General features: G+C 51.8%; 1 protein-coding gene across 4 annotated transcripts in view; it reads left to right on the forward strand.

Moving 5' to 3' along the window:
* VDR (vitamin D receptor) overlaps positions 1 to 13,516 on the forward strand; it is a 54,280-nt gene that overhangs the window by 10,098 nt on the left and 30,666 nt on the right. The window contains exons 2-4 of one of the 4 annotated variants that reach the window (XM_019625818.1): positions 7,032 to 7,194; positions 7,399 to 7,543; positions 10,279 to 10,365. The gene's annotated coding sequence lies outside the window, so the exon portion shown is untranslated. The remainder of the gene's footprint in view (positions 1 to 7,031; positions 7,195 to 7,398; positions 7,544 to 10,278; positions 10,366 to 13,516) is intronic. The other 3 variants (XM_019625820.1, XM_019625821.1, XM_019625822.1) reach the window with 3 other exon arrangements.

Consider the following 13,516-nt stretch of genomic DNA (forward strand, 5'->3'; position numbering starts at 1 on the left):
CCCCCGTTCCTCCCTCACTCTGTTTTCTCAGTCAGGTATTTTCCCATAGTTATTAGAAGGAAAGTTCTGAGTAGAGAAATCCAAAGGAAACTAACAGTCAAGGAAAGAACATCTAGGCCAAAAAAAAAAAAAGTGGACTATTTTGGATTGGGCTTGGTGGGCGCTGAGTGGCACTTCCCATGTGTGGCCTGTAGTTTGGGCTTCCCAGGCTGTGAGGACCTCATGCTGCCAGAGAGGATCGTGCTCCGTGTTATACTTCAGAGGTTTCCTCGCAGCCTCAACTTGACACCTGAATTTTGTCCTTCTCCTTCTCTTAAATACCTGGGAGAATAATAAGAAACTAACCAACGTTTTTAGGGAGCATACCATTTTTATAACACACTTTAAATATTTCGTCTCAGCTGATACAACAATCCTGTGAGATAAACAAGTGGGTGTAGAACCCCCGTTTTGGGGCTTGGTCAAGTAGCAGCGTTTTCTTCTTCTTTCTCTCCATCCCATAAGACAGCGGTAGCCATGGAGGATTGAAACCCAGTGTGCAGGGAGCCCACGGCTCCCACAGGCCTTCCCTCACCTGCCGCCCTTACTCCTCACCTGGGGTCCACAGCTGGCGATAGGTGGGACAGCTGGTAAGTCCTGAGCCCCTGACAAAGGTCCCATCTCCCTGAAAATCCAGCTCCAGAGGGACTGTGGAGTGGGCATGGGAAAGGCCCCAAGCCAATGCTGGGTGGCCCGTGGCCAGCCTTCTCCCACGCCTACCCTCACCACCCGTCACCCTGAGCTATTGTTCCCAAAGCTGGGCAGAAAATAGCTCACTAGGGAATTATTTTCGTCTCTGTTAAACTTCAATCCTGGGCTACTGAAGAGCATGGCTGCAGAGTTGTTTTTCAGGTCAGGGGGAGTTCCGGGAAAAGTAAGGGGGGGGGAGCAATGGGGAAGTGGTGGGTGGAGGCGCTGCCACCTCTCCCCACAGGCCGGTGATGGGTCACAGCCACTGGCCTCTTCCCTACCGGTCAGGCTGCCTGACTGGCAGCACCTCTAGCTGACACAGTGGTGCCTGCCCAGCCAGCTGGAGCAGAGTTTCACTCATAGCTCCTTCAACTGAGTGCAGGCTCTTAGGTGGTCCATCAAATCCCTTCTCTGGGGATGTGTGCCTCTGCTGGAAAGCGCTGAGTAAAGGGAGTGTGAATTCTGTTACCTGGTGCAGAGGCCCAGGTGGGCAGGGGGGTGGGGGGGGGCTGCAGATAGCTGATGGCTGAAGAGGGAAAGACGTTGTTCTTCTGAGGACCCTGGTTTAGCTCCTCCTAAGGCATCGTTGAATGCTGCTTTGTGTAGCAAATCTGTGCCATCTTTTCCCCTGGGCACCAAAGAAAAACAAGGAAGGGGAAGATGGCCGATGGGTAGGGCTGGGGGAGGGGGATTATGGTTTGGAAAGAGTTCATGGGCTAAGACAAAGACAGCTATTTCCTACCACTTGGTGGCCCTGGGGAGGAATCCTTTAGACAGATTAGGACGTTTTGGCCTGAAACGTTGAAATAAGAGAGTTACCGTCATCATAGTTCTGCGGGGAAGGCTGGGCTTGTGTTCCATCGGCCAGCAGTGAGTGCGGACATCCTGACTCAGAGTATGGGCTGACATGTGCCCACATGTGTAGGGGACTTCCCCAACGTGTCCATGGAGTGTGTTGTTTGTGACCATTGTGTGTTTGTGGCTGCTGTCCTTCCTTAGAGCAATTCCTGGCAACAAGGAAGTGACCCTGTTGACCGGGAGAGAGGAGTGGGCCCAGTAGGTTGGTGGAGGCAGGTTTGGGATCAATTGGCTGTGTGATAACTCAGGTCTCCCTGTGCCCGGCAACCGTATCTGGCTACCCTTATTTGATGCATTAAATAAGGATTGAACTGGTGATGTGCAGCTGAGCTGTTCACCGGTGTCCATCTGCCCTTGTTGAAACTTTTGTTCTTTGCTTTTGTTTTCTCTCACAAAACATTATTTTGTCCTATTCAGCTGGGCTGAATTTTCCAGAACTCTCTCCTCTACTTCTCCCTTCCAGCTCAATTACTGGTGGCCCTATTCCCAGCGTAAAGGATTCCCCAGAGAGGAGAACGGAGGTGGTGACCCTGGGTAGGCACCAGCTGGGACCCCAACTGTGCTGTAGAAGAGACCCCGGCTCTGCTCACCTTGGGGGCCCTGTCTAAATGAACGAATGGGATAGAGGCCCATTTTTATTTTCTTCACAGTGCTCAAGGTTGATACAGGTTGGAATGGGAACCTGAATGGAGTCTGAAAGTCTTTGATTTCAAAATATTATTACAATAATGAAAAATTCTTGGTATTTGAGACTCAGTGGGTTTACTTAGAGGAAGTACCCAGTAGAGGAAAGAATGGGATATACTTCCTATTAAAATGAGTGTGGCTGCTTGGTTCATCTCTTCTGGTGCCCTCCCTCTCTCCCCAGCCGTAAAGAACAAGTCTCTCTGCCTCCAGCACTCTCTTTCCCTTTTGCCTCTTAGCCTTTTCACATGTGCTGTCGGCCCAGAACCTTCATACCCTTCTGCCATGTTAAGCTACAATCCTTCCCGTCTCAGTTGAGAGGCTGAGAAGCGACCTCCTCCAAAGAGCCTTCTCGACCTTGCCAACACAAGGCCAGGTGCTCTCCTATATGCTCCTGTCACACTTGTGCTTACCTGTATCATAGCATGGACTGTACTGAATTACAGTTTCTGTTTGTCTTTCCAAGTAGACTGTAAGCTTCAAGAGGCCTGGCCCTGTGTGTGGCCCGCCATTGCGTCTCTGACTTCTAGTACCGGGCTTGCCACATAATCAGTGCTTAAAACCAGGCAGGGGTTACCTTCAAAGATAAGGCATCAGATGCCAGAACCAATGCCCACCAGAGTGTGAAGCCAAGAAGAAATGCTGCAGCCTCCCTGGCCCTCCAAGGGAACCCCCCAAGAGGACACCTACACAGAAGGATGGCTGGAACTCTGACCAAACAGAAGCTCAGGAAGAGCTCTTTGGGGAAAAATCATTCTAATTAGGAACTGAGGAGCAGCCGGTGTCACCTTGGGGTGACTGTTCTGCCCTCTAAACTAGATGGGAACCTCCCTGTTTGGCCTAGGCCCTAGAAACTTCATGAGTACATGAAGAGTGTCCACTCCTCACTAATAACCCGGAAGATAGAGAGGATGCCTTTAGGTAAGCCAGCCCCTTATGGGACGAGGACGGCCTGATAGTTATCCCAGCCTTGCCAACTCAGAGGACCTAGGTTCCTTCACTGACTCTGACACAGGCCTCAGAATCTACCCCACAATAAATGAATGGCCTCCCAAAGCCCCCCAAGAGCTGGGGCAACCAGGAGCCCACTGAGCTTAAGCCAGCCCAGTCTGGGTTGGGGACTGAGGCCAGGGTGACTGCATTCCTCAAGGCCTCTTCCAGGCTCCTGCACCCTGGCACCCCACTGAAGCCTTTCCCAGCACTCTGCCTTCTGCTGCTGGTGGTGATGGGCAGGAGTGGGATAGGAAGTGCTGTTGCCCTGATGACAGACAGGGGATGACATCACAGGACTGCTGAGCTCCAGGCCCCACTAGGGAGAGAACAGATGTATGACAGATGTAGGACAAGCCCTAGATGATGGAGGAGGTGAGAGAGATGGCACTGGGTGAGGGAGGGAAGGTACAGCAATGAGCAGAGGGGGTTAGTAATCAGTGACACCTTGGGAGCCACTGGCCTTATCTCCTTGTAGAAGAAAAATCTGAGTGTGACTCAGCTTCTCTGCTTGTTGGGGAGATGTTAGAATTACCCTGAGCAGCCAGATTTTTGGAAGCCACAGCCAATGGGTGGGGTGGTCAGTTTCTTCCCAATTCAGAAATGTGGCTTTCTTGGCAATGTTTGTTTGGGGTGGGACATTTGGGACCAAGAACAGGCTTCCAGCCTCCACAGCGCCTCTCTGGGCCCTGCAAGCCTTCTCCTCGTTCTCCAGGCTTTGAACTTACTGACCATTGTACTAACAACAGTTACAGCTCTAATAATGAGAGCTCACTACTTATATGAAGCTACAGTGTGCCGGGCACCATGCTGAGTGTGACCCAGAGATCTTGGTCCCCACAACAGCCCTGTGACCCAGGCACTATCATGTCCCAGGAATGGGCTCTGGGGGAACTGGATGGTGGTCAGGTAGCCAAGGGTATCAGCTGGCCATGGTGGTTGTGAGGTATGCAAGGGATATGAGGCCAAGGATCCTGAGTATCAGAGCTGGTGGGTAGCGGGTCTGGATCCTGACCTTCACACGGTGAAGGAAGAGTCTGAGTGATTCAGAGAACACATTGATCCCAGAAGGAAAACAGGAAAGGAAGACTTGCCAGGGTGGACTAGGGTGGGGCAGTTCTCAAAACCATGTGTCTGAGCAGCGGTTGACTCAGGCCTGTGTGAACTTGGGCTGGGGGATGCTGAACTTGGGTAGAGGCTCCCGGGGCCTAAAAGCTGGGCTTGGGAAGCAGCTCTCTCCTGTTGTCCTGAGGCCATTGGGTTTTTTTAGGGGGAAATCCCTTTAGTCATTGGCTAGATCAGCAATAGCAGGGGTTCAAGTCTCCCCAGAGGAAGGCTAGACCCACTCGCCCTGTATTCTTGGGGCTACTTCAGTTTCTATTCCTTCTCCAAGTCACTGGGCATAGAGCCTCCTTGTCCCATCAACTTGGCCTGTAGAAGATACCCCAGGGAGGCACCCCCATCTAGAATCCCAGGAAAGCCACCCAGAGGAGGGAGACAGCAGGCCAGGCATATCTGACTGCCCTCGAAAATACTCCCTGTCTTGAGTCCTCATCCATTTCTTTAGTCCACAAGGGCCAGAGTGGGGAGCTAGAGTTGGTCAAGTGGGAGCGGGTAGGTAACCCTTGCTCACCCCTTTGTTTCTCTGGATTGCTTGTAAGGATGGGGTCTGTGTTAGGTGGTCCCCCTGCAGTCTACATTAGGGCCTCCTCCGTGGCTTCCCACAACTCTCCTCCTCTGAAGAATAAAATTCACCCCTCCTCACGTGGTCTGTTGCTCTCCCATACCACTCTGTCCCCCTGGAAGCTGCTCAGGATGGTGAAGAGAGGTCTTGGGGTTTGGCCAGAGTGGAGGTGAAGAATCACTGTCCCTCATTGTGTGGCTTTGGATAAGTCACTTCCCCTCTGATGGCCTCAGTTTCTTCAGCTGTAAAACCAGGGACATTGGACTATAGCTTATGAACGGTTTGGCTCCCTACGCTTCACCGACCACTGTCACTGCCCACGCTTTCCAGCTGTGACAGGGCATGGCCTGCCTGCTGCCTGGAGAGCTGTAATCAATCCAGAAATCTTGTTGACAAAGCTTAGGGCAGAGTTTCCACTGGAAAAAAGCAGCTTGCAGGAATAATTGTTGTAGATAAGAAATGGAAATATATCTAAGTAAGCTATGTATCTCCTGCCCCATGGCCTGGGGCCTTGTGGGTTTCTGCCTCAGCTCCAAGAAGTTGCCAATGCTCCCAAGAGTGACAGGAGTCCTGGTGAATGGCCAGTAGAGTGGGAGCTTGTAGCCTGGTTTCTATACAGTGACCTGCTAACCCTTGACAGGGTGTTGGTCCATGGCCTTTATCAGGTTCTCCAAGGTGATGGCTATTCTCCCAAAGGAGTTAATTAAGAAGCACCTGCAGGGCTAAACTCCTCCCTGCAACTGCTGGATCACCAGCCACTTCATTTCCCATCATTCTCAGTCATTAAATAGTTTGGTACAGCTCATGCTTGGTCTTAGAGCTGCAGTGCTGGGGCCAGCCTCCCCTGAAAACAATGGAGCTGAAGATGGAGGTGGCAGGCAGGCGTGGCGGAGCTCACACTCTTCCACAGAGTCCTTTTCTTGAGCTGAAAACTGTTCTCTCCAGGTGAGGGCCTCATAGGCAGACTCACTACATTACCTACTGCCCTGTGGGAATCGAGACCATACCTGGCGAGTTTATGAGGTCTAAATCAAATTAAATGTAGCCCAGGCCAGTTTCCTCTGCTTCTCTGTAACCTCACTCACATCACAGATATCGTACATTTTTCTATTTCTTATGACAATTTTCCAGCAGATGAGGAATGGGCCCCTTTTTCTAATTTGCACCATAGTGCCATATGGTGGCCCTGCCGACCCCTCCTCCTCCTCCAGAGACCCTGTGGGAATGGCCAAGTAGGTTCATCTCAGGTTCTTCTTAGATGGCTTCAAAGAGCTGGTCTATGACCAGTGATTTAAGCAACAGGGGCTATTTCGTCTGTGTATGATGAAGAATAGATTTCTAAGCATAGAGCCATTCAAAGAGAGTAGGTTGGCATGGGAGATAGTTCTCCATCAGGAAAAATATTCAAGCACATGCTAGAAAAGTGGCTAGAATATTATAGAGGGGACTCCAGGTGGTTGGGCTAGGTAGTGTTAAGTCTCCTTTCCATCTTGAGATGTTCTGAGATGACTGGTGTGTATTGGGTTTTCTTTTGGACATTGTAGTCTACAGAAAATAATTCCCAACGATTCTCACCCATATTTAAAAATATGTGTGTATGGAGGAGCTGGGGAGACAATGGAGGCAAAAAATTTGGGCAAGTTCTATTTATACAGCATACTTCCTCTCCCCTTGCCCTCATTTTCGCTCTGTTTCCCTCTCAGCTTCTCCTGGGAGGTAATGCTGAGCCTGTTCCGGGAAAAGAATATGTGCATATGTTGGGGATAGTGGAGAAAGAAGGAAGGTGTGACCTTAGCTAGATATGATATTGCTGTGTAGAAGTTACAATAGAATAAAAGGACGACAAATAAAAAGTAAGGTAGGTCATACAGTGTGCAGCACTCCATGTGCAGAGCTGGAAGGATGATGAAATGAGAACAGCAAGGAAAGGGCATGCACAGGCGTGTGCCGCTGTGGCCAGTGTCCACACAGGCCTCTCTGACCCAGAGAGCCCCACGTGTGGTTGGCTCTGTGTGTGCCAATTTTAGGAAGAAGAATTTTCTCCCCCCTCTGCTGGGAAATCACTTAGCTTTCCATTTCTTTCTAGAAGGCGGGAGAGCTTTGAGCCAATGTCAACAATTGGAACGCCCAGTTTTGATCACTCCGGTCCCGATCTGGCTGCGCGAGGCCCCCTCTCCCGGGCTCCCCTTCTCTCTGGGCTCATTAAGGGCCACATCACTCGTGCCGCTCCTGCTCCTTAGCATCTGAGGGTGAGTGTACCCTACTTGCACTGACACGTATGTTGGGGCTCATCTGGTTATTGAGGGGGTCAGGGAGAAAGCTCAGTGAGGGGCATCTCACATCTTGAATGGTCTTCAGGCCTCTTGATGGGGATTCTGGCCTTGGAGTCGTACACTTCAGAGCTGGAAAAGCCCTTAGAGGTCAGACCTCTTGTCCACCGCTTGTCCTTCCAGAGTCGCAGCTAAACTACCCTCAGGACGCTGAGAAAGTTCCAGTGAATGTGGTGGAATTAACCTGAGCCCAGCGGCACTTTGATCCTTGTCTTGCCAGGGCTCAGCCCAGAACACCCAGCCGCCAGCACCCGGTGAGGCTGTCCTGGTGAGTCTCTGCCCGGGGATGCCCATTTAGCAGAAGCCACTGGAACATGGGGTTCCTGTTGTGTGAGCTGATAGACAGGCGCGTAGGAGAGGCAGTTGTTGTGGCTTCAGTGACTGGAAGGAAACACGTTATCTCTTTATTTCTTGCTAAGGCAAGGTCAGGCCAGGGGTCAGGCTCAGGCTAGGGTTTGATGTGGGATGCAGACCCCGGAGGACTGGAAGCCAGGGACTTTCTGCAGAGCTGAGCTCCACCCTCTCTGCTTCTCTATGGCTCTGTACTGGGGCTTTGGGTATTTTTAAAGCAGACGCAGGAGGAGGGAGTTGCTCTGGGGACAGCCCCACCAAAGGCAGCGGGATGTTCTGTATACTCAGAATGTGAATTGGAGGCGTGGTGGTGGGGTTTATGACGTGGCAAAGGGGGCTGTTATTAAGCAGTTTTTTTCCACTTGTCCTTTTTTTAACCCAGTGCCTTTTCCCCACTTTCCAAGCACTTGGACCTATAGGTTAAGTCTAAGATGACTTCTCCAACAAGGACCGTCCAGTAGGGCACAGTTGCATGGGCAGAGGAGGCCAGTCTGTGGAATGGAATTTTCCCAGATGAGAGGGGCTGCCTGGCAGAAAGGGGGTCCTGGCTGAGGCCTGCTGTCCTCTGGTCTTGGGGACCTTGGGAGGAAACTCACCATGATGTTCTCTCATGCCCTGGGGGTCATTCTCTCCACTGCTCCCTGACTCAGTGGAAGGGAGAGGCATCCCGGGCTCAGGGTCGGGGAAATGACAGCTATTTCCCTTAGGAAAGGCAGCAGAGTGGAGATTCAGGGCGAAGCTGCTTAGGTTCAAATCTGGGTTCCAGAGACAATCAACTTCTCTGTGCCTCAGTTTCCTGTGCCTAAAACAGGGATGATCACAGTAACCGACTGCAAGGTTGTTGTGAGGATTAAATGAGTATGTGAAGAACTTGGAACAGGGCCCAGCACTGAGTGATAGTGTCTGTACTGATGGTTATCACTAGAATGGGAGGAGTCAGCAGGAGGCAAGGGACACACTGGGGCAGGGCAGTCAGCCTGTCCTTGTTTGGCTCCTGTCACCATCACTTACTTGCCTGGCCATGGAACCCTTGGCCAGTCACTCCCCGTGCGCTGGACTTTGGTTTTGCCATCTGTAAAATGGGGCCGCTCCTCATCTCATGGGATGTTATGAGGCTTACGTGAGATCATGTGTGTGAGCTTAGCAGGCTGGCACATAGTAGATACTCCACATACTTCGGTTTTTAAACTCAAGGGTGGTGGTCTACCTGGGTCTTATGTCTTACTTGTGGAAGTCATAGAGGTTGAAGACAGAAAAGCAGCGGTCTTTTCTTTTCCCACTTGGCCCTCACCTCAGCCTCTGAGGAGCAAGCAGGGAGTCTGGGAAGTAGATTAGGCCCCTGGGTAGAACCCTGAACAGTGTGCTGAGCTGCGGCCTTGGGCAGTACCAGTAGAGGGAGCAAAGGAGAACATAGCTAGAGGGTAAGTGACAACATGTCTGTGTGCAGACATGCCTCCTCCCACCCTAGGTCCTTGGGAGTGGGCCAGCCTAGCTCAGGTGACCTCAGCTCATGGTCCACTGGCGTTTTCCTTGGATGTTCTATGTGGGCTGGCAGTGCCCGAGGGGGTGGCAAATGGGCTCAGTGGGCTAGCAGTCCTAGAACTGGGCCCAGGTCTTGGGAGCCCCTTCCCTGTCTAGCTGGACCACTCGGAGACAGAGAAACAAAAGCTGGGGGTCTGGATCTTCCCTGTCGGGGGTTCGGCTTAAAGGTCTTCACCAGGTTTCATGATCAGGTACCTGTATATCTGTGTATCTCCCCAGCCACCTCCTATTGGCATCAGTGAAGGGAGGAGTGTGTGTGTGTGTGTGTGTGTGTGTGTGTGTGTCTATGGGTGGATAAGCAGGGCTGGGTGTGGGTGGAAGTGGGGAGGGTGAAATCTGCCAGCCCCACTTTGGTGATCCACATACCACTAAAACCCAGACTCTGGGCACTGGAGTCACCTTCAGCCCTTGCTGAGGCCGGGGGTGTTGAGCATGTCTGGGGAAGAGCTAAAAGTGGCAGAAAACATCCTGTTTGAAAGCAGTGTGCGGCTGCATTTAACCCTTGCAGCACCTGCTCCACCTACACCCAGTCTCCACAGACAGGGGATCCCAGACACCTGTCTTTGAAGCCATCCCAACAGGCTAGGCCCTGGGCCGTGCCAGGCTCCCCCAGGCTCTAGCTCCGTTTCTAGCTCCCCCAGGCTCCTCTGTGTCCTGCGTGGGGTGTTTGTCTGCTTCCCGCCCTCAGCAGTGAGCTGGGCTACCCTGTGGCTCTGCCTCTCCCAGCACCCCTCAAATCTGGAGTGGGGCCCATGGGAGTAGGGGTGCCCCCTTAGAAAGAAGCCCTCTCCCTGCTGACATCCTCTGTTGTGAAGGGAGAACCTCCAGCAGGGAGGCTGTTTCTGTCACCCCCCGTTGCTCTTTCTACCCCCTGCTTCAAGGGAGGGCCATTCCTGGCTGCTGCCAGGCTCCCGCCCCCTCACCCCTGCCGGTAATGACATAGCACTCCAGCCCTCAGCAAGTCACTCTGCCGAGTTTCAGTCCACGATCTGGGGACTAATGTCCCTGGAAAGAGCCTGTCTCACCCACATCTTGGGCTCCTTAGGTAGAGAACTGGCTATGAGGTCAGGGCTGAGCTGTAGGTAAAATGTTTTCCCTTTTTCATTTCAGAGTCGTCTTGATTGGAAGTGTCTGTGAGATCTCACAGAAGGGCACCCCTGGGCTCGACTTACCTGCCCACCCCCCCTGCTCCTTCAGGTGAGTGTTTTCCTGTTGGCCACAACCTCCCTGGCTTTCTGTTGTCCAAGGGCAGGGGAGGGCTGTGGGAAGGTGGCGGGCAGGGCAAGGAAGAGGATCCTATCCTGGGCCTTGCACATGCGGGCGGGCCCCGTGTCAGCAGAATCCACGGCAGCCCGCAGCTGAGACCCAGAGTCCTGCCAGAGTGGTGGTGGGGGCTTGGAGGGGCTCAGAAGAGAGAGACCTGCAGACTCTAAGGCTGGGACCCCAGGGGGCCGTCCAGCATGGTCGTGTTTCCTGTCCAGTTCTCATCTCCTCTTTCACTGTCCTGCCTCCCACAGCCTCTGCCTGTGGGCCATTCCTGGGACTGCCATAGATGCTTGTGCCTCTTTTCTGCCTCTAGACTCTGGTGCTGGTCTCTGCCTTCCTGCCAGCAGCAAATAACTGCAAGCAGCGCTCTGTGTTTCCCTCAGCTCACCTGAAACGGTCCTGTTCATGGCGGGCCTCTGTCTGCCAGCCCCCAGTCCTTCCTAACCCCTGGGCCCCCACCCCCAGGCCAGGAGCCTTCCTGATGTCAAGGCAGCACCTTGCCCCGCTACCGGACGGCACTGCTGACATTCTGTGGTATCAGTTGTTCCAGCCCTGTTGCATCATAACATCTCCTAATGAGCCTGTGTGATGCTGAGCACTTCTCAGATTTGACTGATATTCTCCCCACCCCCGCATTTGATTTCTCTTTTTTCCACCAAATCCGCCAGATGTTTGGCCGCTCAGATGACACAGACTCTGTGGCAACGTCATGATGCCGGGAGTTGCAACATCTCAGTTGACCTGGGGTTAAGCCACAGGCATCCTAGACGGTTTCTTCTATTGCCCCACAGTGGCTTTGGGCCTCTGGGATCCCTGCCCAAATGTTAGATGTGTGTGACGCTCTGGAAGCCCGGGCTTGAGTTATAGGGACGCTGTTGACAGACCCACAGGCATTTTTTTATTTTTAATTGTTTCAAAATTATGAAATGTTTTATATATACAGATGGGCATATAAAACATAAAATAGTGTTTTGATAATAATAATAAGATACCTACCATTCAAGGAGCTAGAATGGCTACTAAATAACGCCTCTACAGGACCCTCCCATCTCATCTCACCCCCTCAATGTTAATCATTGCTTTGTTTCTTTTTTTTTTTAATGTGTGTGTGTGTGTCTCTCTCTCTCTCTTTCTCTCTCTCTCTCTCTCTCTCTCTCTCTCTCTCGCTCTCTCTCTCTCTCTGTATATATAAACATTATAGTTTAACAAGTATCAATCTAGCTGTGATAGGGACAGGCAACAGTGTCAGTATTATTACATTAAAGTTCCCAGGAAAAGAAGAGCTGAAGGAGAAAGTTAGGGGATCTACTACGTCTGTCTGCGATCAGGGTCCCTTCCACCCCTTTGGGACTGACAATTCCATATCCTTATTGGTCCCCCTTCCTTCTTTGGTTGAAGTTCTTTGTGGAATTTTTACAAAATTAAGTATTGTTTTGTGCATTTTATAATCATAGTTGCTAGAGATACCTCAATGTTTGGGCTTCTGTGGGCCTCATTTGAAAAGAGAGTGATAAGGGCTGGCCGAGTGGCGTGTTGGTTAAGAGCTGGCTTGGGACGCCAGAGGGCCCCGGTTCGGATCCCACATATGAGGGACAGTGACACTGCCCTCTACAGCTAAGATGCTGAACAACAGCTCGACCTGGAGCTGGGCTGCTAGGAGTCGCTGGCTATGGCATAGGCTGCAGCCCCTGTGGCAGTGGATTGCCATGGGCTACCGTGTGTAGCCAGCAGCCGCTGTGAGCGGCCGTCCAGAAGCCGGCAACTGATCTGCCTCGCCCGGAAAGAGTGCAGTGATGGTGCCAACTTGGGCCAGTGAAGCAACGTCCTCCACAACTAGACTGAAGAACAAAAGGATAGCAACTTGTCTGTTCCCCTTCCCCAATTCCCCAACGCTGTTCCCATCCCCCAGTTCCCCAATAAAAATCTTAAAAAAAAAAAAGAGAGAGAATGATAATAGCATTTAACCTCATTGGGTTAAGTTTCGTGAAGATGAAACTTTTGATGTGCCAAACGCTGGCTCAGAGATTGTCGGCCCACTCATGGAAAGGAAGCTCAGAGCCTCCCAAAGGCCCCCCAAAATCTACCTCCCTCACCTTGGATTGGGAGGACATGATACCATTGGTGGGAGTGCGTAGGGTGCTTATCCCCTCATAACTGGCCTCCTCTCTTATTTTTCTTCTGACCTCTGGCCATGGGGCCAAGGGGCCACTTAAACCTGTAATGACCCTTGCGAGGACTGAGATAAAATTGGGAGGCACCAAGGTCTGAAACCATTTTAGGGAGGCCTGAGGTACCCCAAAAGCAGCTCTGAGCCTGACAATGGTCGGGATCAGAGGCAGCAGGTGAAGCCAAGGGCCCAATCTGCCTAATGGGAGAGTTAAGTCGCCTGCTTCCTGAGAAGGATTTCTCAAGAGCTGTTATACTTTGTTCCCTCTCTCTCTTTGCGCCTTTCCTCAAGTGTGAAACCCATCTCTAGGTGATAATGCTTATTTATAAAAGCCATCTCTGAAAACAAAATTAGTTGACTGTGTATGACTCATAATATTCAGGAGGATGTTCAAAACAATGTGTTCAATTTATATGGAAAAAAAGGGGGAGGGTAGTTTTTGATCACCTGGCTACCAGCACAGGAGGGAGGGTCGGTCACGAGGCCTGAGCCGGAGGGCTGTGAGGAGCTGGGGCTGGAGTGGTGAAGGCTCTGATTTGGGCATGTAAGTCCTCTGTTCCCCTTGCCTTCAAGAAAGGAAGGGCTGAGGGGTACTCTCTGCATGTGAGGTCTGAGGCTGTTGGTGGTCTCCCCTTTTCTCTTTGAGGGGGCACTGGGCAAGATAGAGGCCTCTGGTCTGCTACTGAGATGGAGTTGATGCCAATGGTGCCCATGTGCTCCTTCATATTCATACAATCCTTCCTCACACCCTATAATAAAATGCCATTCTTCAGAAGAGGACAGTGGGACACAGAGAAGGTAATCACTTCACCCAAAGTGGCCCAGCTAGTAAGTGGCAGATGCAGCCTTCGAACCCAGGCAGTTTGATTACAAGCCAGGCTGAGTGGCTTCACCACAGTGCCACCTACAGATGCC

Source organism: Hipposideros armiger, unplaced genomic scaffold (assembly GCF_001890085.2).
Source record: "Hipposideros armiger isolate ML-2016 unplaced genomic scaffold, ASM189008v1 scaffold_640, whole genome shotgun sequence".
Taxonomy (NCBI): Eukaryota; Metazoa; Chordata; class Mammalia; order Chiroptera; family Hipposideridae; genus Hipposideros; species Hipposideros armiger.